We start from the raw sequence: 24425 nt of genomic DNA, 5'->3' as shown, positions 1-24425 counted from the left end.
AACAGGAGGAGGTAATGGGGATGGAACAGCACGGGAAGCATGGCTTGGGGTGTGTGACGTATGTGAGTCCGGTGTGCGCATGCGCGACACACGGGACCAGGAACCTGGAGCTGAGTGCAATGCCAATAAAGCGGATATAAAGTTGAGTGCCTTCACTGGGCTGATTGTTTGTGCTTCCAGACATTACAAGTCTGGAAATATCTCCAGACATCAATATCTCCCCCTAACCCACCTCCCTCCCCCTTCCCCCTTAATTACAAATCCAACCGGTCTGGATGTCTAGATGTTTGGGAGGACCTACACAGAGGCGTTGTTACAGGCACAGGTCAAGGTGACATGGACAAATGTAACGGACTGTCGGCAGGCACAGGTACAGGAACTTCGGGCAGAGACACACCACTGACGGCTTCAGGTGCAGGCTCGGAAACAACAGTTGTTCTTTCGAACAACGGAACAATAACTAGATGAACCGCAGGATTTGCATTTTCCTCCAACTCAATATGCTCAGAACTTGAGTAACATGTAACTTGTTACTCAAGTGAACCTTGAGTAACATGCCTCAATCCTTGCTTGATGATCTGTACAGCACGCTCTGCCTGGCCATTAGAAGCGGGTTTGAACGGAACAGAACGGACATGTCTGATGCCATTCAACCTCATGAATCTTACTATAATTCACCAAATGTCCGTCTGTCTGTTCGAAGGTACCGTAAAAACTGCTGAACCGATCGCAAATATATTTTGGGTGGGTAATCCTGGGATCTCCAGGAGTAAAATAGGCTATTTAGTTTTCCCAATTTCAGCTTTGGTCTCCAGCATTCTCAGGTTTGGACTCCCGCATAACATTCGCGTTCGCATAACGTCCATTGTGACGATGTTCTCATTGTGACGATGTATGTGTTCACGGTAGTGTTTGACGTGACGGTGTCAACGTAATTTCTTAATCCTTTAATGAACGTTTAATGTTTAATGAACGTTTAATGCCCTTCGATGTCCGGGCCCGCACGTGCGCTACACTGGACGGGCCAGCGTGTACCTTGCCCTTTGCCGTCAGGCTCGGGTAAACCGCTGAGCCCCATCCGTGATGGGGACTGGGGCTTGAGACAGTGTCCCACGAACGAGGAATTCCCAGTAAGCGAGAGTCATCAGCTCGCGTTGATTAAGGCCCTGCCCTTTGTACACACCGCCCGTCGCTACTACCGATTGGACGGTTTGATGAGATCCTCGGATCAGCCCCTGCACGGGCCGTTCTCGGCTCGTGCCGGTGCACCGAAAAGATTAGCGAACTTGACTGTCTAGAGGAAGTAAAAGTCGCAACAAGCTTTCCGTCGGTGAACCTGCAGAAGGATCATTATCGGGACAACATGAGAGCGAGCGAGACGCGAGACGTACGTGGTACGTGATCGTCCATGTACTGTTTAGCCATGTACTGTTTAGATTTTGATGATTTGCGTGTGATATGATTCAACGGATGTTTAGACGAATCGTTTAAAATAAAAAAGCCTTCAATTTCTGATATTTTACCTTTTCATTTGGGCTTCCCAATTGAAGCCCCGCCCATAGGGCGGGTACTGTTGCTAGTTCCTGAAATTCCTGACATGTGAAACACGAACCATTATCACTTACCAACACATCTGATAGACCGTGAGTAGCGAACATGACACGTAAATTCTCAATGGTAGCAGCAGAAGTGCTGGTAGACATGATAGAGCATTCAATCCACTTGGAAAATGCATCCATGACAACAAGGAACATTTTCCCTAAGAACGGACCTGCAAAGTCAACATGAATCCTGGACTAAGGTTTGGAAGGCCACGACCACAGGCTCAGCGTCGATTTCGCTGGTGACTAACTGAGCTGCTTACACATATCACAACGATGAACACAAGATTCAAGTTCGGAATCAATACCAGTCCACCAAACATGAAACCTTGCAATAGCTTTCATCATAACAATACCAGAATGGGGACTATGTAGTTCAGAAACCAATCTCTCTCTCCCCTGTTTTGGCATGATGACATGTCTGCCCCAAACTAGGCAATCTGACTGGACAGATAGCTCATCTCTACGATGTGAATATGGTTTGTACTCCTCTGAGAATGGTATGCCGGACCAATCGCCAGTCATAACACTACACTTGACTACAGACAACACAGGATCTCTGTTAGACCACAACCTAACTTGAGCAGCAGTGACCGGAGAGCTGTCACTCTCAAACGCATTCATAGTCAATACAAGGTCAGCAGGTTGAGGAGCATTGTTGCGATCAGCAACAGGCACCGGCAGTCGACTCAGTGCATAAGCACAATTCCCAGTGCCAGGCCTGTAACAAATAGTATAATTATAAGCAGACAACGTCCATGCCCACCCCTGAACACGTGATGACGCATTGGTGTTGATGCCTTTGTTCTCTGAAAACAAGAAAGTGAGCGGTTTGTTGTCGGTTTCAAGCTCAAACTTACGACCAAATAGATACTGATGCATCTTGGTTATCCCAAACACACAGCCTAAAGCTTCTTTATCAATCATACCATAGGCTCGTTCGGCTTTCGTCAAGGTTCTAGAAGCGAACGCAGTAGGCAGTAACTTGCCCGACTCATTGGCTTGTTGCAATACACAGCCTACCCCATAGGCACTGGCATCAGCTCGACACAAAACAACACAGCACGACGACATCACCAGCGGCCGCCATATTGTTGGCCACAAAGTACTGGTCCAGCCTCTCCACAAAATCCGTCCAATCCTCCCCATCGGAGTATTCATGGAGAATGCCGATAGTCGCCATCGAGACACGAACGTGTCTTCACCTCGTCGCCACTTCTGATGTCTGGAAGCACGAACAATCAGACCAATGAAAGCACTCCACTTTATATCCACTTTATTGGCATTGCACTCAGCTCCACGTTCCTGGTCCCGTGTGTCGCGCATGCGCACACCGGACTCGCATACATCACAAGGTGGATGAAGCATGAGTGATGGGGAAAAGCATGTATGAAAGAGAAGGAAGATGGTTGAGAGGGAGGTGAGAAGAAAGGAGGAGGAGGGGAGATATGTGAAAGCAGTTGGACAGGACAGCAAGGTGCTTGGATGCGGTGGGTAGGTGTGCAGGTGAGGACCTTGAAGTGGCAAGAGATTTGGATGATGGAGCTAATATTGTTGAGTTTCCTGTTGCGGGCAACGTATGATGTGCTTCCGTCACCAGTAAACTTGAGATTGTGAGGGTTGTTGCAGGATGAGAGATGTTCTTTGTGTGGAGGTTTGGGAACGTGCAGCATGCACTGAGTGCATGCTCAGTGGCATTGGCAGCAGGAAGATGCAAGTGGCAGCATGATCAGGTACTGGCAGTGGTCGTGCAGATGGTGCAGCAAGAGGTGCTGAGAGAGAGAGAGGAAGAAGAAGAAGAAGAGTGGAGAAGAAGACCGATGGGGGAGAGGTGTTGTTTGTCAGAGAGGGCCAAGAGTTGGAAAGAGTAGGTGGAAAGCAAGAGGGCTGTCAGATGTTTGTGATTGGCAGGTGATTGCAGACCTAAAGCCACAATTTATATTTCTCAGAGGAGATCTGTGTGATGACAAGGTTGCAGCCTGACATTGTCATCTGGTCAGGTGCAACAAGACAGGTCATCTTACCGGAATTGTTTGTACTTTGGGAGAGAACATGGAGGAGATGCATGAGAGGAAAAGAGGAAAGTACAGTGAGCTGGAGGCAGAGTGCTGGGAGAAGGGTTGGCGAGTTTCTTGTCAGCCATTTGAGGTGGGGTGTAGAGGGTATATTGGCAATTCCTTTTCTGCATTTCTTGCTCGGCTTGGAGTGTGTGGGACAGAAAGAAGGAGGATGTGTGACAGAGTGGCCCAGGTTGCCTTGAAAGGCTCATTTTGGATTTGGAGGAAGTTTATGGAGGCAAAATTGGCAGGTATTGGCAGGTTTTCATTCCCCTTTCCTCCCGCCTCTGGAACAAACTCCCCCACTCCCTTCAATCCCACTCCTCCCTCCAGGTCTTTAAAACAGCTGTTCACCACCATCTCTTATCTTCCCCCATCCAAATCCTTGATCTTTTCTACCCCCGCTAATTCACCCCAGATACACTTTGGTTTTTTTTGAAATTCAAACTTCTTTCCTGGAAGTCCTTGCAGTGTTCATATGTTTTATACGTCTCCCACCTCCCCCCAAACCCTCCCCCTCCCACATTTCTCCCAATGTCCCTGCTCTCAAATGTTGTGTTTGTGTCCTTCCCCCTCTCTCCCCATCTTGTCTACCGCTCCCCTTATTTTTGTGTTTTATGTGTCGGTTTGACTTTTTGTGTGATTAATGTTAGCTCTTTCACGAGCCTCGATCTTGTATACAAAAAAAAAAAAAAATCACCAACGCCATCACTATTTCAGACATAATTGCATAACCTTACAAACAGTAAGTTGCACTCATTTTTCTGCACTGTCATGTCTTTACTTTATGGTGGTCAACCAGTAACCTTTAACTATTTTTTTCTGCAGAGAAGATGGACAATCCGTGTTCGTATTGTACAACGCAACGGGTGTTCTTACTTTATTGAGCCTGCTTTATAATTCATTTCGTTATGCTCCATGTGATCTTCAATAAGTTTTTACCCTTGAAACACGCAGGAGAAAGACATCTGAGCATACCTTTTTTTTTTGTATAATGAATCGAGGCTCGTGAAAGAGCTAACATTTATTTCACAAACAAATCAACCAGACAAACAAAATATATAAAAAGAGGGAGCGGAAGACAAGATGGGGAAAGAAGGGGAAGCACACAAACACAACATTTGAAAGCAGGGAGAAGTGTGGGAGGGATAGGGCTTGGGGGGAGGAGGCGTGGGAAGGGGGGGGTGGGGGGGAGAGGTATAAAACACAAGGGGACAAAGGACTTCCAGGACAGAAGTTGGTATTTCAAAAAAAAAAAAAAACTGTAGGATTTTGTGTGAAATTAGCGGGGGTAGAAAAGATCAAGGTTTTGGATGGGGGAAGATAAGAGATGGTGGTGAACAGCTGTTTTAAAGACCTGGAGGGTGGAGTGGGATTGAAGAGAGTGAGCGAGTTTGTTCCAGATGCGGGAGAAAAGAGGAATGAAGGAGTGAAGGTGAGCAGAAAGTCTTTATTTTGGCAGTTTAACCATAAGAGGGTTGCAGGCAGATCTTGTGCGATCTGTAGGAATATTTGGGGGACAGAGCCCAGAGAGAGCTGGGGGGGGGGGGGCAAGGCCAGAGAGGAGTCGGTAGAAGATGGAAAGACCACCAACCTGCCTGCGATGAGTGAGTGAAAGGCCCTTGGAGTTAGCTTCATCGCGGGAGATTCCAATGATTCTGAAAGTTTTGGTTTCAACAGCGTGAAGGCGAGCTAGGTGTGAGGCAGGTGCACCAGCCCAGAGGGGAGAGCAGTATTCCATTGAGCTGCGTATGAAAGCCTTGTATGTGGTGAGGAGCTCAGGTGTGCCAAGGAAGGACTTCACACGACGGAGGATGCCCAGTCGGCGACTGGCTTTGGAGGCCAGATTTGAAATGTGGTTTTCCCAGGAGAGATCATGGCAGATAGCATGCGCATGGGATTTGAACCTGCGATTCCGGCATCATAGGCTAAGTGCTAAGATGCGTACACCAAACAGGACAACCCAAGGTAAGTTGAAGTCATTACAATGACTGGTGAGGCCTGTGGGGTTGGCATGCAGGATGAGGAAAAGAAACACTTCCCACTGAGTGAACTCTGCATGGCTTGCAGGAATATGGATGGAGGGATGTTGTAGCACCTTGTAAGGACATGGGAGCACCAAATGACCTTTGTGTGTACTTCACTGTATTCTGTTCCCAATTTTAAACATTTCCTCTTTGATGTTTCTCAAATAGACCAAAGTATCCTTTAATTTCTCGCATGCCACTCATACTGCTAATTTATTTGGCCTTCATTTTTTTTTGGCCTCCATCTACGCACATCTAACGACAGACATGCTCTTTCAAATTGGGTCATGCTAATTGGAATTTGCCTCGTCTCCTCCTTACCAGACGAAGAATCCTTATCTTCAGCGAAAGGGTTTCCTGAGACAGAACTGCAATGCTTTGCCACAACCCGCCCATGGATTGCGTCCTTGCTCGGTGAAACTCAAAGCGCCATTTCGACTCCCATTTGTTTTGAACAGCGCTGCTAATGACGAGGGGGGGCGGGGTGTGGGAGGGGGGGGGGGATTTTTTTTTTTTTTGCATTTTAAAGGTTTTCTTTTTGAAAATCCCTTATTTCTTTCACAAGTACACCCGCTGATTACGGAAGTGGTAGGGAGGGTCATTCATCTTTGGGGTATATAGATTACAGTCGATCTATGGTTGGGTCTCAAGAACATTGGGTGTGTTGTGGCGGACACAAAAGCCCACTGGCGTGGTGACATCATTCCACGCACCAAGTGGGCGGTGGCCACGCCCGAGGGGTAGGCGTGGCCTCATGATATACACCGGGCGACCAGCCCGGAGGAGTTCAGTGTTACAGTGTAGTCTTACAATAAAGACGTTTATATGTTAACGCTTGTCCGCTTCCTCCTTGCTCACAAGCAGCGCGCGTAACGCCGCGCTTTACTGGTGACCCTCGACGTTGGATCTGCCGGAGCGATCCTTCCACACGCGACGCCATCGCCATGGCCGCCTTCGTCAAACTTCCGGAATTTTGGGAGGCTCAGGCCGAAGTCTGGTTCGTCCAGGCCGAAGCCCAATTTCAGCTTCGGCACCTCACCGGCGATGACACGCGCTACTGCCACGTCGTCGCCTCCCTCGGGCCCGGCACGGCCGCTCGAGTTGTGTCCGTCCTTCGCCACCCACCGGACGGCCACAAGTACGAGGCACTCAAGCGGCTACTCCTAGCCACGTTCAGCCTTACGGACGACGCACGGGCCGACCGCCTCCTGGATCTCCCCGAGCTCGGTGAGACGCGCCCGTCGGTCCGAATGGACCATATGCTGTCACTGTTGGGCGACGAAGCCCCCGGTTCGCTATTCCGGGCGCTTTTCCGTCGCCAACTTCCAGCGCAGGTACGCCTCGCGTTGGCCGGGACCGGGCTAACGGAACCCCGAGCATTGGCGGCCGAGGCGGACAAGTACTTCGCCGCTTCGGACACGCGGGCGAGCGTTGGCGTGGCCGTCACGGCCTTCGACGCTGATGTTCCACAGCATCATCTTCTACAGCACGCTGACGTTCAGCAGCATGCTGATACGCACCTCGTGAACGCCGCCACGCCCCGCCCACCGCCGCGGCGAAAACCGCCACCGCGGGGAAACCCGTCAACTCCACCGGCCTGGCGGAGCCAGCCGCGCTCCTCCAGCTCCACCACCTGGTGCTGGTTCCACGCCAAGTTCGGCCACGAAGCTCGGCGGTGTCATCCGCCGTGCTCCTTCAACGGGTCGGGAAATGCCCGGGCCGGCGCTCAATTGTGGCGATGAGCGCCGGCCGTTCGAGCAGCCTGCTGTTCATAACGGACACCTTCTCCGGGCGCCGTTACCTGTGCGACACGGGAGCGCAGGTGAGTGTCATTCCCGCCGGCACGTCAGACAAGCACGCCGCGGGTGGGGGCCCCGCGCTGCTTGCCGCGAACGGGACGCCCATCCGTACGTACGGAAAACGCTGCCTCTCTCTGCGGTTTGGAGGGCAGGTTTTCCGATGGACGTTCGTCACCGCCGACGTGCCCATGGCACTGCTTGGCACGGACTTCCTGTGCGCTAATGGGCTCCTGGTCGACGTCAAGCGCAGACGGCTTGTCCAGGCCGAGACGTTCAGCTCGCTCGCGTGTGCATTGCCCAGCTCAACGAGCGGGTTGCCAAGCAGCTTGCCGAACGATTCGGTTCCGGCCACGTTGGTCTGTACGCTTCCGGCAGCGGACGCATTCACCCGCCTCCTCGCCGGCTTCCCGGCCCTCACGCGGCCCACCTTCTCGGCGGGGGCCGTCAAGCACGGGGTGGCCCATCACATCCCCACCGTCGGGCCACCGGTCTACGCCCGGGCACGCCGCCTCGAGCCGACGAAGCTGGCGGTGGCAAAAGCGGAGTTCGCTACCCTGGAGCGACTCGGCATCGTTCGGCGCTCAGAGAGCGCTTGGGCGTCGCCGCTGCACATCGTGCCGAAGCCCGGCGGGGGATGGCGACCGTGCGAGGACTATCGCCGTCTCAATGACGCCACGACTCCCGACCGCTACCCCGTCCCCCACATTCAGGACTTTTCCGCCCGTTTGGCGGGCAGGTCCTTCTTCTCGAAGGTGGACCTCATACGCGGCTACCATCAGGTCCCCGTCAGGCCGGAGGACGTCCCGAAGACGGCGGTCATCACGCCATTCGGACTCTTCGAGTTCCTGCGCATGCCCTTCGGTCTGAAGAATGCGGCTCAGGCGTTCCAGCGACTGATGGACAGCGTCCTGCGCGACTTGGATTTTGTCTACGTCTACCTGGACGATATCCTCGTCGCCAGCGCGTCCCGTGAAGAGCACCTACGCCACCTCCGCACGCTCTTCGAATGCCTGGGCCAGCATGGCCTGATTGTGAACCCCGCAAAGTGCCGGTTCGGCGCCGCCACAATCGATTTTCTGGGGCACCGTGTCACCAGGCACGGCGCCGTCCCCCTGCTGGCCAAGGTGGAGGCGGTGAAGGGGTTTCCGCGCCCCCGCACGATCAGAGGGCTGCAGGAGTTCCTGGGCATGGTGAACTTTTACCATCGGTTCCTGCCCCGTATCGCCCAGCTCCTGCGCCCCCTGCACGAAGCTCTCCGAGGTAAGCCGGGCAAAGGCGACGTTACCTGGACCGAGCAGATGGACACGGCGTTCACGGGCGCGAAGCTCGCCTTGGCTAACGCCACCATGCTCGCGCACCCGGCGCCCGATGCACCGATCGCCCTCACCACCGATGCCTCTGACTACGCGGTGGGCGCGGTGCACGAGCAATGGGTGCGTGGAGCTTGGCAACCGCTGGCGTTCTTTAGCCGGCAGCTTCGCCCGCCCGAACGCCGTTACAGTACCTTCGACCGCGAGTTGCTTGGACTTCACTTGGCGGTCAGGCACTTCCGCCATCTGCTCGAGGGCCGGGCGTTCACTGCCTTCGTCGACCACAAGCCGCTGATCTTCGCGATGGGCAAGGTCACCGAGCCGTGGTCGGCCCGGCAGCAGCGTCACCTCTCGGCCGTGTCCGAGTACACGACGGACATCCAGCACGTCGCGGGGAAGGACAACCCGGTGGCGGATTGCCTTTCCCGGGCCGTCGCCCACGCAGTCCACCTCGGCATCGACTATGCCCGGATGGCAGCGGACCAGGCCGCTGACCCCGACGTCCAGGCCTTGCGGACCGCCGTCACGGGCCTCCGCGTCACCGAGGTGCCGTTCGACGGCGCGGGCGCGGCCCTCTTGTGCGACGTCTCCCTCGGGCGTCCTCGCCCCATTGTGCCCGCGGGCTGGCAGCGCCAGGTGTTTGAAGCCATCCACGGCCTGTCCCACCCGGGCGCGAGGGCCTCCCAAAGGCTGATCGCCGACAAGTTCGTCTGGCATGGCCTCCGGAAGGCCGTCCGCGGCTGGGCCAGGACGTGCCTCGCGTGCCAGCGCGCCAAGGTGCACCGGCACACCCAGGCCCCGTTGGCCCCGTTCACGGTGCCGGAACGCCGGTTTGACCACGTCCACGTGGACCTGGTGGGACCTCTGCCCCCCTCGCGGGGTTTCACCTACGTCCTCACCGTGGTGGACCGCACCACCCGGTGGCCGGAGGCCGTGCCCTTGGCGTCGACAATGGCGGCCGATGTCGCGCAGGCTTTCATCGCCACCTGGGTCGCCTGGTTCGGCGCCCCCTCAGACATCTCATCCGACCGCGGCCCCCAGTTCACCTCGGAGCTCTGGGGGGCGGTTGCGCAGGGGCTCGGGGTCCGGCTGCACCGAACCACGGCCTACCACCCCCAGGCTAACGGCCTGTGTGAGCGATTTCACCGCTCATTGAAGGCCGCGCTCCGGGCCACCCTCCGCGACGGCGGCTGGGTCGACAGGCTCCCCTGGGTCCTGCTGGGCCTCCGGACGGCGCCCAAGGAGGACCTGCGCGCATCCGCGGCGGAGTTGGTCTTCGGGCAACCGCTGCGGGTGCCGGACGAGTTCCTCCCCGACTCCACGGCACCATGGTCCGCGGCACAGCAGCGCTCCGCTCTGCAAGAGACCGCCCAGAGGTTCGCCCCGGTGCCAACGGCATGCCACGGGCACCCACCGACGCACGTCGCCCCGGAGCTTCGCATGGCGGAGTACGTCTTCGTCCGCCACGATGCCCATCGGACACCACTGCGGCCCCCGTACGACGGGCCTTTCCGCGTGCTGGAGACCGGGGTGAAGCACTTCACCCTGGACATCGGCGGTACTCCTGACCGCGTTTCGGTAGACCGCCTCAAGCCGGCCCACCTCGATGTGGACCATCCACCGCCAGTGGCCCGACCCCCACGTCGGGGCCGCCCTCCTGCGGGCGGACCCCCGGCACCGCCCAGCCCCGCCGCCACGGCGCCCCCCGGTCCTGCACCCATCCCAGGGGCAGCCAGGGGCATCCCACCTGGTATCCCTGCACCCCGGACGCCGCCGATCGCCAGGGGGCGCTTCGGCCGGGTCATTCGTCTGCCCCGCAAACTGGCCCTCCAGGTGCGCGGGAATTCTGGGGGGGCGCGTGTGGCGGACACAAAAGCCCACTGGCGTGGTGACATCATTCCACGCACCAAGTGGGCGGTGGCCACGCCCGAGGGGTAGGCGTGGCCTCATGATATACACCGGGCGACCAGCCCGGAGGAGTTCAGTGTTACAGTGTAGTCTTACAATAAAGACGTTTATATGTTACCGCTTGTCCGCTTCCTCCTTGCTCACAAGCAGCGCGCGTAACGCCGCGCTTTAGTGTGTTCATTTACCAAGTTTCTTGTGGAGAGATCGCCAAGTGGTTTAAGCATTCGAGCAAGCACTCCCATTCAAAACCGTTAAGGAACGGCTGACTTGGCAAGCGCTAGCTAGCTGCTTGGCAAAATGAGCACAACCCTGGCTTCCTCCCTTTGTTTCGTACTAGGGCATTGCCCGTACTATATCTATATCTAAAATTATATCCCCCCCCCTCTATTTACATGAAATGGTTTGGTCCAAAGCGAACGGCTTGCGAGTACGGTGACAATCCCCCCCCTCTATTTACATGCAATGGTTTGGTCCAAAGCGAACGGCTTCCGGAGTTTGGTAAAGAAATCGCCATCGCGTGCACAAACGCGCAGGAAAGCGAATGAATCGCAAATTCGGTTTTATTAGTTTTAAAACATAGTTTAACGCCAACATAGTTTGCAAACGTGAAATAAATGAATACGCTCTCAAATGTGCCATCCGAGGCAGAGTGTGTCCTCCACGTTCGGCACACGCGATCGTTCGCTGCTCTCTGATTGGTTGAATCGTTTTTTGGACATAGCTCGGTAAGTAATTGTCCGATTAATATGAAACCTTGAAAAGGCACATCCTCGGGTCCCCAGCAATATACCTGGCAAGTTAAAAGTATATCGGACCCGTGGTTGTCGAGAAACAGCGGTCACAGACAAACAAACGTACAGACGTACAAACGTACAGAGATTACTGGAATTATAGATAGATTAAACAGCGGGAGTGAGTTTCAAAAGTTCGCTTCGAAAAATGCCACAGTAGTGGTAGAAAGGGCCATGTTATTAAGCCAATATTTGTGGGTTATATAGAGTACAGTAGATCTTCGCTCAGTTCTGTAAGTAAACCTTACTTCACGGATGTCGGGATTCCTCCAAATTTCTTCATTTAGTGTTATAAAGAGCATTAGCAACTGTTAAAAAGCAAATCATACGTGTTTGTGGTTTATAATATTTTTTCTTCCTGCAGACGTCGTTGCCACTGATCTCTATACTAACAGATCAGTGGTCGTTGCTCACACAGAAACGCCATTATAACTTTAAGCTATTTATACACGTTATCACTGCAGGAAAAACGCCTCGGGGAAGTGGGACATTATTAGTATTAATATTGTTTTATAATAACATTAATAATATGCGATTATCATTCATTTTGTAATTAAAAGCGTCTTTGGAAAAACGCCGCGATAATCTTCCTCTTTGGAAAAACGCCACGATAAAGCTAATTTAACATTGATATACACCTCAACACGCAACACCAATAACGGCAATGGCGGGGAAACCTGCTCGGGGGAGAAACCCCCCTTGGGGAGGGGGGCAAATGAATGCGCTACAACCTTCATTATGTAACCCTTGGTCATCCTGTCAAGTTTGGTTGAGATTGGATAAGTAAGGACAGAATGTATTGGCATCAAAAATTCATCAGACGGACAGACACAAATGGTGTATTTTAGTATGATTGTTGCTGTTACGTCTCATTTATCGGTCAAGCAGCTGTGATACTGAAAATCCTAAAGTGACAAGGCCGTCGTGTTATTTGCGAGGCACAAATGATCTGATGATGAATGAATCATTGTATGAAGTAAAAAAAACCGGTTGTTTCATGACTTTCATCGGCACCGATCAAAGTCCAGTTTTGCTTAGCCTACTTATTTGAGACACACACCAGTTATCCTGTAGGTGTTCATCATGCTTTTAGGAAAGGCAGAATGGAGTGTGTTCATTCTGAATTTCAACGCATCACTGTTTCCTTAGGTCAGAACGTGGCCAGAATGTTGTTGATCAGTACACAGTGGGTTGTCACTCAACTACACAGGATGTACTCAAGTGGTTACACTAGGACCTATAACAATGGGACACTGGGTCAGCCATCTTGGATATGTTTGGTTGAGGTCAATCATTTCTCAACAAAACAACAATAAAACTTTCAATAAATTGTTGCCCTGATCGACTAGATCATTCATAGTTAAACAAAAAGCTAAAAGAGCTAAGTTTTCACACTTTTTAGCTCACCTGGAACGTAGATCCGGGGCTCATTTGACCTATTTTTTGTATACATCGTCGAGGCTCATGGAAGAGCAAGTAAATACTGTGGAATAATGACAGAAGATGCGAGATCTGAATAAAATCAGTGCTCTTCATATGATGATGAGATGTAGCATAGTCTTTACAGAGCATTGGTGCTGCCACAGTGGTTTCTTGCCAAGAGTTATGCTGGATGGTTTGCCATTGTATTGCCTTTCCAGCAGTCAGACATAGCAGGAATCTCTATTTGTTTATGGTGCCAGCGATAGCTCATCTACTTTTTGCGAAGGACACTGCGGAATTTTTAACATCCAACAACTAATGCTATAGCAGACGGAACGCCCAGTTTAACGTCTATCCGAGGGATGACACACACATTGATGAATCGCCCTGCATGTGAAAAACTAGGACGACAGTTCATAGCCGGGCTGAGATTCAAACCCAGTTTAACCAGTCTATACGTATATATTGTTACGGTTTTTAGGATCTTCACTTTGTCAATTTAGTAGTAAATTTCCTTATAAATAACCCCTGTGTACATTTCCCCTTAATTGGCTGTTAAATGAAATGAGTGCACCTTAGTTAGTCCACATTGCAACACGTAGCAAATCATAGGCCCTTCTAACAGTTATTTCATTATTATGTGTGGCAGGTAAGGATGTGTTTCCAGTAGTTGACCTTGCGTTGCATCAATCAAATAAGATAGGCCCCATTCCGTCCATTTTGCTCTCCCTCTCCGAATTACGTTACTTCATTGCCAGCAGCGTTCGCCTCCATTACGCACGTGGTCAGCTCGGAGAAGAAGGGCGTGGCCCGCCCCTCGTCATTGTAGGCGGATCCAGGAAGAGCCCGTGCCAACCAATCGGCACCGCGGTGAGCGACCCGGTAGGCGTGCCCTCGTAGCCCACGGCTTGATCTCGGGCAAGGCCATAAAAGGGTGAGTGAGGGACTGCTTATGCAGATGAGTGAGGGAGCGCGAATCAAGAAGTCAAGTGAGGTTCGTTTGAGGTCGGTTCTGTGGAAGGAGGCGCTTGAGGAGGTACGAGAGAGAGGCGAGAGACGCTGCTTCACAACAGCCCCCTGCAGCGTGCAGCTTTGACGCGCTGCCACGAGTATCCCGCCGTGCGAACCAGAGTGCGGAGAGTCGACGGCTGCTCGCCTCCAGTCTTGCATGGAATTGAACCTCACCCCTCCAGCCCTGTGGTCCCACCTCATCCCTCCATTCATACCTGCCTGCAATTTCCCCATTTGTGTACGTGTTTGTCTTGTTTTGTCTTGTCCTGGGTATAAGTTAAGCCTGTATAAGCTAAGAATTGCACTGTGTCTCTGCTCTTTCTGTAAATTACTTCGTTCTTCTTCTTCTTTGGGTTTTGTGTAAATAATAATAAATCTGTTCTCCCTTTACTTTGGTTTCCTTTCTCATCCGATCGCTTTCGTGATTTCTTAATTGAGTACCTGTGGCACGATTTTTGGCCGAACTGCTTTACAATCGGGTTAGTAATAATATTGCTAACGGCTCGGATTCCGGACTGCTAAACCGCTCGGCAAAATACCATCTTGTCCGGGATTCGAGCAGTACTTGTCTCCCTGTTTTGCGGAGGGATTGATAAAGGTATTCGGCTAATACCTGGACCAATAACCCTGATCAATCCCCCCCCCCCCCCCCCCGCAAAGGAGCGTTACAAGTACAAGGATCGGCGACGGCCAGTATACAGGACAAGGGGCTAACCCCCCCCCCCCCTTGGTAAGGGGAGCGCTGACCCCAGATCCGTAACAATTGGTGTCGGGGAGTGGGATTTGAGACCCGAACCAAATTTTTTAATCCATCAAAACATTTGGTCAAAATTTACGAGCGGCCGAAATTTTGTGTAACATCCTAAATTGAAATCGTGCCATGGATGATCAAGGTGATCGGATGCCGGTAGGGGAGTTAGAAGAGGAGTTAGGGGCAATCCAGGACCCCAGGGAGGAATGGGAAGAGGAAGGCAATGAGTGTTCGGTAGCGGCGATTTCAGGCGCACAAGATGGCGGCCTCGCGCACGAGGTTGCAGCAGCACCAAATGGCGCCGCGCACGTGACCGAAGCGGCCACGCCCGCGGCGCCAATAGATATGAACCTCTTCATGACGCAAATGATGGCCTTTATGGTCAAAACGGGGGAAGAAATGGAAAAGATGAATGGGACGATGGGAGCCCAGAAAGAACAAATGAGGGCTGATAGTGAGCGAATGGGAGGCCAAATGGGAGCAATGAGGGACGAAGCGAGGGGTACCAGTGAACGGTTGGGAAATCAAATCGGGGGGCTAGGAAGCAAATTGGAGCGAATCGGTAAATTTGGGGACAGAATGGGTGAGAGCATACAAAGCTGTGGGGAGAGCATGGATCGCATGTTGGGCGAGCAGGTCCCAGGGGTACGCCATGAGGTAAAGCGGGTTGAGAAGCGCGGGTTGAGCGAGGCGGAGCAAAGCGCGGTTAAAATGACGGGTATAGAGATCGCGACCCGGGGTTTGGGGAAGCCGGCGACCGCTGAGGTAGAAGAGGGAATTTTAATAAAGCCAGTGGTCGTCGAGGTGAATAAAGAAAAAGCAGTAGTGGGAATTGAAATTGGAGAGACCGGGGACTTGGAAGAGCACTCGCGGGGTGAAGAAATGGAAAATGTACAAAGTCTAAGTTCACATCCTGATGCCGTACTTGCTAATCCTTATAAAGATTTGCAGGTGCACATGGAGAGGAGGATCCCAAAGGTGAGTCAGGTGGTATATGGTTCTAAGAGGTTTTGCAGGAGGATGTTTGGCGCGAAAATTCTTTTCGCGCGCTTGGGATCCCAGCATACCGCGGGCGTTTGTGGGAGGTCCGTTGGGCGCTGTGTGAGAGGAAATGGCACGCGTGTAAGAAAAAAGTGTGCGTCGGAGAGTGAATGCGACACAGAGAGAGAGCGATACAGAGTGTATATGCAGTGATGAGAGTGATACCGAGTGCGAGCGAGAAGGCATGTCGGAGCGTAAGTGTACGGAGTGTGACACGGAGAGTGAGTTGGTGGTGGCGCGGGTGCGGGAGGGCACATCGGAGCTCGTGATGGTGAGTGTTACAGAGGATGTAACAGGAGAGTGTGCGCAAGAGGGTGTGCAAGAGGTGTGGTGTGTAACAGGGAGTGCGGTGGTAGAATGCATGGGATGTACGAGCGGCGCTGAGACGCCAGGCTTGGTGAGTGTGAAAGGGGTTGCGTATGCATGTGAGCATGCGAGTAAGGCATCAACCTGGACCGGGGCAGCGTTTAGGGTGACGGATAGCCGACGCGGGCACTCGGTGCGCGGTGCGCTTTGTTTGTTGCGGGAGCCGGCGGGGATCGGTGCAGCGTCGCTCCTCTTCGGAGCGTCGTGCACGATTCGGGCCTGGCCCCGCCCCGCACGGTCGAGTCCGGGCCTTGCCGGGCAAGGCGATTGGTCCGGTTCGAGGGAAGGTCGGAGGGACCGGAACGGCGCCCCCCCCTGTGGTGGCGACGTTCCACCCGGGCAAGGTTGGCCCATCGCGCTTGGGAGCGAAAGGCCCTGCGTAGGGATGGTGCTTTAAACCTCGGCCCAACCAAACCGCCTCCCTTGAACCGAATGCCGGACAGACCTAACCCGCGGGAGACGAACCACCCGCATTCGTTGCTCGGCTTTGCGAAGCCGAGTTTTAATGTTGTCATGACGTACCGAGAGGCTCAGATATAGCGGACTGTGAAGATGATAGTGTTTCGATCCAAAATTGGGAATAGTGAATTGGATTGGCAGTAATGATTGGCAAATTTGATGGGTAAAAATGATTGGCAGTAAAGATTGGCGAAGATGATTGGCAAATTTGATTGGCGTGATGGGCAAAATTTGATTGGCGATGGTGATGTAGAAGGATGGCAAATCCACCATCCCTCACATCCCCGGGCACATGAGCAATAGTTATGGGGTTTTGGCAGTGTAAGCTCGCCGAGGGAGGGTTTGGATAAATGTATAGGGATCTAGAAAAATGACCATAGGTAACTGTAGAATTAAGTAGCGACATGATACCTGTAGTAGGGGACGTAGCAGATTAGTGGATTATAACGATGAGGGAGCGCAATAGTATAAGGGGCGACTGGGAAGCGCGAGTTTTAGAAGGGCACCAGCTAGTTAGATGATGCCGTGTGTGTGAGAATCTTGGTATTGAGCAAAAGAGGCAATGCTCGTGAATGGTGCCGTGTGTGTCAATAAAGTGTGTGGAGTAGTGTATGAGTGAATAATTGTGATTGCGCATCGTGTGGAATGAAGAAGCCTGGGAGGAAGGAGGGTGCCGGTGGCACCAGGTGTGTGAGAGCACAGGTGTGCAAGTGAGTGAACAGGTGTATGGAGAATGGTTGTGTGAAATAGCTAACATGGAATGGAGTATGGAATGGATGGTGTGGAGTGAGTATGTTGGAAAACTTGGAGTGGAGTGGTTGGTGCGAAGGGAGTGGATGGGGAAGATGGACCCCCATCACGAATACCCGGGGAGGGTAGTTTAAGAGTTAGGTTAATCACCACAGGAATCATAGCCCTCGCCAGGCCGCGAGGTGCATCCCCGAGAGCCGTCCTCGAGGCGCTCACACCTGCTAGCGTTGTTCGTCGGGTCTTAGCAGATCGACAAACCTTGGCAAAGTGTCCTTTCTTGCCGCAACTATTACACATTGCATCTCTAGCGGGACATAAGCTCCTGGGATGCCGGCGATTCCCGCAAAAGAAACATTTGCCTGTCATTGCAGCATGGGTCATGGCTGCCGTGGTAACCAACCCGCTCTCTTCGACCTCGTAATTCTCGTTGAGAAATTCCAGACATGCGGCGTGCGGCGGACAACTAGTCCCAGCAGCTGACACCGTGTCTGATCGTTTCTCGGCGATAGCAGTGTTCGCTGTCAAATAAGGTCGCCCCTATGTCTCCGATCGAGCCTGGGCCAACTGCAAAACTCGGGCCCATGCGTATGCATTCTGAAAGGTCATGCTCTAGGTCTCTAGCAGCCGCTGACGGATGGCCGGAGAAAGGAGACCAGTAATGAAAGCATCTGGCATTAAATCATTGAGGGCCACCTGATCCAACACTCAACAATCCTTGCCGAGTTGTCATAACTCCTGAATAAACTGCTCCAAAGTTTCAGCTGCATCTTTCCTGAGCGTAGCAAGCAAGTGTTGAGTGTAAATAGCACTTCGTGGTTTCACATAAAGAGCTCGCAGAGCAGTGACTGAATCGGTGCAAGTTTCACAGTGGGAGAAATATTCATAAACATCGCTCGACACGTTGCAGATGAGAACATCTAACTTCTGTTGGTCCGTGGCCTGGTCCGCGTTTTGGTCCACGGCTTGGGCCGCAGCTTCGGGCAAGGCTCACATGTAGAGCTCCAGGGATCGGAGCCAGTGGGTCCAGCGTCGTCCAGCATTGCTGGCTTTGGGATCGCCATCGAACCTTTCAGGTTTGAGAAATGTGTCCATGGCACACGAGATGAGATGGATTTCAATAAATTGTTATGAATCAAGTCGAGACCTCTGCTTCCAGATACGAGGCTTTATTGAAATATATCTCAACATACCCAATGTAAACAGAACAAAGAATAATGTCAGAACTACAGCAAGGATTCTACCTGCATTTAATCGTTCATAAGCAAGCTAATTATGCATTCCCGCGCCATACCTTTCTCGATCGTCCACTCACAACAGACAGAAATCAAACCAAAACCTCCTCCTTCCACAGCAACCCGTTATATTCTCTTCTCAAGGTCATTCCATTTGAATCCTCTTCTTCATTTTTTATTACAATATGTAACTGTAATGGTTACTAACTGTTGTCCCCCTGTCTTGTGACCTGATCCTCAGCTCTGATTGGTGGACGTTTGTGAGGGGCATGCAGACATACACCGGAATGACAGATCATGCTATAAAAAAGGGTCACATCCTACTATATTAAATAAGGTAATTATCTGTATGTGTGTATGTATGTGGGTACGTATGTATGTATGTATGTACCCATGTACATCTGAAAATCATATAAAAAACATGGCTGGTCCGATCTCCACCAAATTTTGCATACGTGTTGGTAGTACCCCCTGTCAGGTCCTGAGCAATGCCAACCACTCCCACCCCAACCCCTCTCCCCCACCCCTACCCCTCCCCCCCCACCCCCCCACATGTGAGGGGTGGGAGACCACTGTTTCTAGTTAGTAAAATTATGGAAGCTGTTTGAAAGGTTGCGCATAAGTTTGACCACCCCGAATAAGTATCAAGCTGTCCCTCGCCTTGGGACGCAGTAAAATTTTGACAGTATCCTAAACGTCCGCTCTAGATAGCTCGGAGCTGGTGGTCCATTTCAGTAAAAAAAAAAAGTCCATTACATTAGATATTGAACTAAAGGAGCAGGAATCTTCCCATACCTTTCCTGCCCTCCAGGAGATTCATGCCATGCCTTTCCTGCCCTCCGGGAGAATCCTACCACACCTAAAACACTCTTTTGAGGGGATGAAATATAATAAAATCTGCAAAAAGGGAGAGCAACAACATATGAGGCAGAACAAGAGATCAAATCTGAAACATGAAATGGATAAATGAGAAAGTGAGAAAATTCAATCAAAATCTATATTTATTATTCATATTCATCAGTATATTCCTACGTACATATACTAGACTACTCCGAAGTATATTCCTATGTACAAGTGACAGGTTATTGGATTGCTGACATGTTTTGTGGACCATTACAGATGTTTACTCATTCAATGGTTTATTATTGGCCAAGGTATCAGACGGAGAAGGCTGTCTTGTCTCCGCACTTAACATCAACATTGAACATAATATCCTACAAAATATAATCGAGAGTTTCTGGGATGAAAATCAATAACATGCATTTCACAGATGATACAACATTTCGCAATTCATCATCAAAAACTCCAAACCTGATACCATTGGAACTCCAAACTTGATGCCATTGGAATGGCAAACCTGACACCTTTGGATCTCCAAACCTAGCTGATGCCATTGGAACTCCAAACCCGATACATTGGAACTCCAAACCTGATACCATTGGAACTCCAAACCCGATACCATTGGAACTCCAAACCCGATACCATTGGAACTCCAAACCTAGCTGATGCCATTGGAACTCCAAACCTGATACCATTGGAACTCCAAACCCGATACCATTGGAACTCTAAACCCGATACCATTGGAACTCCAAACCTATCCGATACCATTGGAACTCCAAATCCGATACCATTGGAACTCCAAACCCGATACCATTGGAACTCCAAACCCGATACCATTGGAACTCTAAACCCGATACCATTGGAACTCCAAATCCGATACCATTGGAACTCTAAACCCGATACCATTGGAATTCCAAATCCGATACGATTGGAACTCCAAACCTGATACCATTGGAACGCCAAACCTGATACCATTGGAACTCCAAACCCGATACCATTGGAACTCCAAACCCGATACCATTGGAACTCCAAACCCGATACCATTGGAACTCTAAACCCGATACCATTGGAATTCCAAATCCGATACCATTGGAACTCCAAACCTGATACCATTGGAACTCCAAACCCGATACCATTGGAACTCCAAAACTATCCGATACCATTGGAACTCCAAACCTGATACCATTGGAACTCCAAATCCGATACCATTGGAACTCCAAATCCGATACCATTGGAACTCCAAACCCGCTACCATTGGAACTCCAAACCCGATACCATTGGAACTCTAAACCCGATACCATTGGAACTCCAAATCCGATACCATTGGAACTCCAAACCTGATACCATTGGAACTCCAAACCCGATACCATTGGAACTCCAAACCTAGCTGACACCAATGGAATTCCAAATCCGATACCATTGGAACTCCAAACCCGATACCATTGGAACTCCAAACCCGATACAATTGGACCTCCAAACCTGATACCATTGGAACTCTAAACCCGATACCATTGGAACTCCAAATCCGATACCATTGGAACTCCAAACCTGATACCATTGGAACGCCAAACCTGATACCAATAGAACTCCAAATCCGATACCATTGGAACTCCAAACCTGATACCATTGGAACTCTAAACCCGATACCATTGGAACTCCAAATCCGATACCATTGGAACTCTAAACCCGATACCATTGGAACTCCAAATCCGATACCATTGGAACTCCAAACCTGATACCATTGGAACGCCAAACCTGATACCAATAGAACTCCAAACCTGATACCATTGGAACTCCAAACCTAGCTGATACCAATGGAACTCCAAACCCAATACAGTTGGAACTCCAAACCTGATACCATTGGAACTCCAAACCCGATACCATTGGAACTCCAAACCTAGCTGATGCCATTGGAACTCCAAACCTGATACCATTGGAACTCCAAACCCGATACCATTGGAACTCTAAACCCAATACCATTGGAACTCCAAATCCGAGACCATTGGAACTCCAAACCTGACACCATTGGAACGCCAAACCTGATACCATTGGAACTCCAAACCCGATACCATTGGAACTCCAAACCTAGCTGATACCAATGGAATTCCAAATCCGATACCATTGGAACTCCAAACCCGATACCATTGGAACTCCAAACCCGATACAATTGGAACTCCAAACCTGATACCATTGGAACTCCCAACCCGATACCATTGGAACTCCAAACCCGATACCATTGGAACTCCAAATCCGATACCATTGGAACTCTAAACCCGATACCATTGGAACTCCAAACCCGATACCATTGGAACTCTAAACCCGATACCATTGGAACGCCAAACCTGATACCATTGGAACTCCAAACCCAATACCATTGGAACTCCAAACCTAGCTGACACCAATGGAATTCCAAATCCGATACCATTGGAACTCCAAACCCGATACCATTGGAACTCCAAACCCGATACCATTGGAACTCCAAACCCGATACAATTGGAACTCCAAACCTGATACCATTGGAACTCCAAACCCGATACCATTGGAACTCTAAACCCGATACCATTGGAACTCCAAATCCGATACCATTGGAACTCTAAACCCGATACCATTGGAACTCCAAATCCGATACCATTGGAACTCCAAACCTGATACCATTGGAACGCCAAACCTGATACCAATAGAACTCCAAACCTGATACCATTGGAACTCCAAACCTAGCTGATACCAATGGAACTCCAAACCCGATACCATTGGAAGTCCAAACCTGATACCATTGGACCTCCAAACCCGATACCATTGGAAGTCCAAACCTGATACCATTGGAAGTCCAAACCTGATACCATTGGACCTCCAAACCTGATACCATTGGACCTCCATACCCGATACCATTGGACCTCCATACCCGATACCATTGGAACTCCAAACATGATACCATTGGACCTCCAAACCTGATACCATTGGAACTCCAAACCCAATACCATTGGAACTCCAAACCTGATACCATTGGAACTCCAAACCTGATACCATTGGAACTCCAAACCCGATACCATTGGAACTCCAAACCTGATACCATTGGAACTCCAAACCGAGCTGATACCAATGGAATTCTAAACCCGATACCATTGGAACTCCAAACCTGATACCATTGGACCTCCAACCCCAATACCATTGGAACTCCAAACCTGATACCATTGGAACTCCAAACCTGATACCATTGGACCTCCAAACCCGATACCATTAGAAGTCCAAACCTAGCTGATACCATTGGATCTCCAAACCTGATATCTTTGAAACTCCAAACGTGATACCATTGGAACTCCAAACTTGGTACCATTGGAACTCCAAACTTGGTACCATTGGAACTACAAACCTGATGAGAGTGACAAGTGAAGAAGCAAAACTCTAAAATTAATTGCAAATAAGAAAGAAAATCATGATAATTGCAACAATCAACAACCAGACTACGTTCAAACGACAATATTATAGATATATAAATATCTTGAATCTTGTATTTCAGACAACGGTGAAGTCCCCTGGGATATGGATAAGATTGGGCATGGGAAGACTAGCCCTCGGATCGCTCAAAAGTCAACGAATGAAAAGGAAGGACCAAGGTATCCAAACAACCGGAGAGATACGTGTTAATGAAATGTCTACTGTTCTCTGCATTGCATTGTATATGGGTGTGGTTCTTGCTCACCACATGATGCACACAAGAAGATAAACGCATTTGACTTATGTTGTGGGAGGATTTCATGGCTCGAAAGAAAGACCGATGTATTAGTGTTGGGCCAAGTGGGGAACCCAGATAGCCTTCTGAGCATCATCAATCGCAGAAAGTTAGATTACTTTGGTCGTCCAACAACAGAAGAGAGAGAAACAATCTAGAGAGAGCAGTGATGCAAGGAAAAGTAGATTCAGAGTGAGCCCGGAGGTCAAGCTTAGGCGCAATAGCTGGCGGTGTGGAATCTTGAGAACAAGAGACTCAAATCACTAATGGTCGATAATAACCTGACAACGACGACCTGGAGATACAATCTAATGATTATCTATATTTATACAGTTGAACAGAAATCGATTTAATTCCCATTATTGTCTTGTGATGTAACACAGGTAACCGTTTTGATTGTGATACCATCAATTGCCGTCAATGACGTCATAATGAGTTGGAACCGTTATTTAAAAATCAAGAAAGACTTCGATAACGAGGTTATGTTTAACACAGGCAACCGTTTTGATTGTGATACCATCAATTGCCATCAATGACGTCATAATGAGTTGAAACCGTTATTTTAAAAAAATCAAGAAATATTTAGAGAACGAGACCATCTTTAACACTGGCAACGTTTTGATTGTGATACCATCAATTGCCATCAATGACGTCATAATGAGTTGGAACCGTTATTTTTTAAAAAATCAAGAAAGATTTAGATAACGAGGCTACATTTAACACTGGCAACCGTTTTCATTGCGTACCATCAATTGCCATAAATGACGTCATAATGAGTTGGAACCGTTATTTTAAAAAATAAAGAAAGATTTAGATAACGAGACTATCTTTAATACTGGCAACCGTTTTGATTACGACACCATCAATTTCCATAAATGACGTCATAATGAGTTGGAACCGTTATTTTAAAAAAATCAAGAAAGACTTAGATTAGTCAGGTTCACTATGTTAACAAATATTATTTCGTTAAAAATTTTGGGAGATTAGCAAACCTATACATTTTTGGAATCGTCAGAGCATGGAGAATCCGAAAATCAATGTTGGCATTTGCACAGACACAGATTTTGGATTTTCAAAATGGCCGCCATAAAATACATATTTTGCGCTATCTCAGCTTCTAGTCAACCTAGAAACTTAATTAAATATGCCAATCCTATGTTTGCTGGGTCGAGGAATCCAATAAAGGCATCAAAATAGTGCTCAGGATTATAGAAAAGCAACAAACAAAGGTAATTGAAAACCATTGTCTTTATATTTGTGATTTAACTGTATTACATAATACATGATATTGCAAGTCCTTTGAAGTTATAGGTATGGGTTTATAAAGCAA

General features: G+C 50.0%; 1 pseudogene; it reads right to left on the bottom strand.

Annotated features, from left to right (window-relative positions):
- The window catches only part of LOC144892161 (uncharacterized), a 92915-nt pseudogene that overhangs the window by 8847 nt on the left and 59643 nt on the right, over positions 1-24425 (bottom strand).

This window comes from Myxine glutinosa, chromosome 5 (assembly GCF_964187855.1).
Source record: "Myxine glutinosa chromosome 5, kmMyxGlut1.1, whole genome shotgun sequence".
NCBI classification, from domain to species: Eukaryota; Metazoa; Chordata; class Myxini; order Myxiniformes; family Myxinidae; genus Myxine; species Myxine glutinosa.
This window is presented reverse-complemented; position numbering and strand designations above follow the sequence as displayed.